The sequence below is a fragment of the Triticum dicoccoides genome, unplaced genomic scaffold (assembly GCF_002162155.2).
Source record: "Triticum dicoccoides isolate Atlit2015 ecotype Zavitan unplaced genomic scaffold, WEW_v2.0 scaffold13139, whole genome shotgun sequence".
In the NCBI taxonomy this organism is placed as follows: Eukaryota; Viridiplantae; Streptophyta; class Magnoliopsida; order Poales; family Poaceae; genus Triticum; species Triticum dicoccoides.
In genome coordinates, this window is record NW_021192593.1 from 25449 (window position 1) to 29307 (window position 3859).

Sequence of the window (3859 nt, forward strand, 5' to 3'; positions counted from 1 at the left end):
TATGTTTGTTCATATATGTATGTATGAATTTTTTACTTGTTTTTTTATGTATGTATGTATTTTTTTCAATTGTAATGATGTTTTAAAGTATACATATATGCAAAAGTTAGATTTTTATAAAAGTTTTATCTATATATGTTCTCGGATTTAGTACATTTTAGGTTAGTTTAATTTTTAGTAAAATTTTATATATCTAGCTTGGAAAGGAAGAAGAAGAAAAAGAATGAGAGGAAAAAGAAAAATAAGAAGAGGAAGAAAGGAGAAGAAGAGGGGAGGAAGAAGAGGATAAAAAAAATAAGAAGAAGAAAAAAGAAGAAAATGAAGAGGAGAAGAAGAAAGGAATAGAGGAGAAGAAGAAAAAACAGAAAACTTTCTATTTTTTCTTGTTCTCCTCTATTCCTTTCTTCTTCTCCTCTTTTTTTTCTTCTTTTTTTCTTTGATCTTCTCCTGATCTATTCCTTTCTTCTTCTCCTCTTTTTTTGGTGATTTTAATTATTGTAGAATATGCAAATATTTGTATGTTCATATGAACAATGCATTAGGCAAAACCTTTGTGTTTTTTTTGAAATTTTCTATTTGAACATTTTTTTTAAAAGAAGCAATACTAAAAGAATGAGAGGAAGAAGGAAAATAAGAAGAGGAAGAAAGGAGAAGAAGAGGAGAGGAAGAAGAGGAGAAATAAATAAGAAGAGGAAAAATGAAGAAAAAGAAGAGGAGAAGAAGAAAGGAATAGAGGAGGAGAAGAAAAAATAGAAAATCCAATTTCTATATTTTCTTCTTCTCCTTTATTCCTTTCTTCTTCTCCTCTTTTTTTCTTCTTCTTCTTCCTTCTTCCTTCTTCCTCTTTTCTTCCTTTTCCTTATTTTCCTTTTTCGAGGGAGAAGAAGAAAAAGAAGAGTAGTAGAAGAAGAAAGGAATAGAGGAGAAAGAAGAAACTTCAACACGAGGGGGGGGGGTACCGATACCCCCTCCCCGATAACATTATTTTCCCATGTATATGTATGTCGCGTCGTTGTCGATATAACCCCCTCGAGATAACTTCGACATGAGGGGCGGTCGATATATATACCCCCTCTCGGCCGTGATAACTTATACAACGACAACACCCCCCCTCGGCCCTCTCACTCGACCAAAACTCTCGAGGACACCCAAACCCTAGAGAGAAAACGATGTTGGTCTCCTACCCCCTCCCGCCGCACCCCTACCCGACAAATTAACTCTCTCGAGGCCACCCAAATTTACCAAGTTAAAAGAGCGTCGTCGTCGAGGCCACCCCAAACCCTTGAAGCATTGTGTCGAGGCGACCCCAAACCCTAGAGAAGCAGCGTCGAGGCGACTAACATGATTCCTTATTGTGATTAACTAGCTAGTTCTACGTTTTCCACTAATATATATATATATATATATATATATATATATATATATCCATCTATACCATGTTTGAATAATAATTGACATGTTGTAAATATTTGCAGAAACTATGGAGCACTCCCGAGACGAAGAAACAAAAGCGATGTTGGGGGACATAATCGAAGTGATGAAGTTGCGTCATTTCTCCTTGACACCGATGGTCAGCTGGAAGGACTGGGTGAAGAAGAGGGCTATGTTCATGATGGCTTCGGCCCATTAATGCCGGTACAAGAAGAGGACTATGTTCATGATGGCTCCGATGACACAATGGAGGTACAAGAAGGAGACTGTGCTGACTGCTCAAGTGACCGAACCCAGTCCGGCCAGGTATATATATATTAGTTAAGCCCGTGCTGACTAGTTAATTGATGCATCCATTGTTTTGGTATATGTACACATATTAATTACTCTCATCTTTCTTCCTATAAATTCCAGCCCTCCGGATCGAGCACAACTTTGGTAAGGAGACGAGGCCCGAGGAAAAAGTTGAGCTCGGATGAAAAGTTTGATATCATAGAAATCGCGCCCGACGGCGAACTGATTGAACCCATCCGGACAAAGCACGCATTTTCTACTCAGTGCGGGGTTCTTGTTAGGGACAAGATCCCGATCAGCATCCAACAATGGTATAAGCCTAAGGAGGAAGACCCTGAGGAGTCTTATGTCAATGATATGCAGAAAGAAGATCTTTGGACTCTGCTGAAGGCAAATTTTACCCTACTGCCAGAGGAGGATCCGGAGAAGCCAGTTAAAGAGCAATTAATCAAGTCTTGTGCTCTTAAGAAGATGACAAGCCTATTCAAGAGGTGGAGGAAAGAGCTGAACAAGTTTGTCGACAAAGAAAAGACACCAGAATTCATCGGCAAATATGAGAAGATCAAAGATCACTGGCCCGCATTTGTGGCCCACAAGACATCGGAAAAGAGTAAGAAGATGTCGGCGACAAACAAGCTAAATGCTGCAAAGAAGAAGCTTCACCATCCCACGGGATCAGGTGGCTACCTCAAAGCCCGGCCTAAGTGGTCCAAAGCTGAGAATGATCTGCTTGAAAAAGGGATCAAACCAGAGACAATTTTCTGGCCAGACCGTTGCCGGACTTGGTTCTTCGGGGCTGGCGGAACCTTGGACCCTGTATCAGGGAAGTGCCATTGGACGGACAAGCAACTAAAAATACTAGTCAAGCACCTTCGGCACTATATCGATGCAGCGCAGCGAGGGCCGTTCATTCCAGACAGGGAGAAGGACGAGCTCACAATGGTCCTCGGGAATCCTAAGCACCCTGGACGGACACTAGGCACGCCAGGCTCCATTCCATGGAAGGTTGGTTTTCCGGATGCAGGGGGTTACAAAACCCACGAGAGGAGGAAGAAACTGAAGCAGGGCCAACTGCAGGCACTGCACGAAAGGGTAATGGGGCTAGAAGAACGAGAAGCAGCAGATCGCAGGAAACGACCTGCCGAAGCTTCCCCCGAAGCTACCCCGCCATCTCAGCGGAGAAGCAGCATGGCTTCCACCGAGCTGCTTCAGCCGGAGCATGTCTTGACGCCTCCTGTCAGCTATCCTGTGGATGCTATCACGGAGTCTCAAAATTGCCACATTATGGCGCGATGGATGAATTTGAAGGTCAAGGAGGTTGTTGGCTCTGTTTATCCTAGTGGACCCGGCACAACTTATCACTGCCAGCTGATTCCAGAAGGATATGCTAAGGTGATGGTGGATGAAATAACGGAGGGATTTGAGGACCTCCTGCTTGACCACCCTACCGGTGAAGGGGAGACTAGGCTGGGTTCTGCTCTGAAGACTCAATGCCTATGGCGGAAGGAGCTCATCAACCTTCCGAACTAGACGCCTCCGCCTCCTCCTCCTCCAGCGAGTCAAGGCACTCCGCCTCCTCCACCGCCTCCTCCTCCGGCGAGTGATGAGCAGGGCATGCGTGGCGGCACTCCGCCTCCTTCTCTGGCGTGTGGCAGCACTCCGCCTCCTTCTCTGCCTGTGCCCGCGCTCCCGAGCAGCCAGTAGCCTCCTCCTTCCCCGCCTCGCCAGCAAGGTCGGAAGAGACTCGCCGCCGCCCCGGCTGCTCCGGTGCATCGTAGTCCTTCTCCTCCGCCTCGTAAGCAAGCACGAAAGAAGACAGACGCCGCAGCCGCTCCGTCTACTCCAGCGTCTAGCAGCACAACCAGAGGCGGGAGGCAATACAGATACGGTCCATCTCTCAAGCCTCTAGAGAAGTTACCGTACGAGAGGACCGAGGAGGAAACCGATACGATCGTGCGGACCCACGTGAAGGAGTTCTTTGAAGGGGTGAAAGCAAAGAGACATCCACCTCCGGAGGAGAAGGTAGATCCGGTGAAAGCAAAGCGCACTCTCGATGCCCTGAGGAAACCGGCAAAGTCTCCGCCGAGAACCAACTATGAGAGCATTACTGAACAGACATATCTCCAAGCGGAAC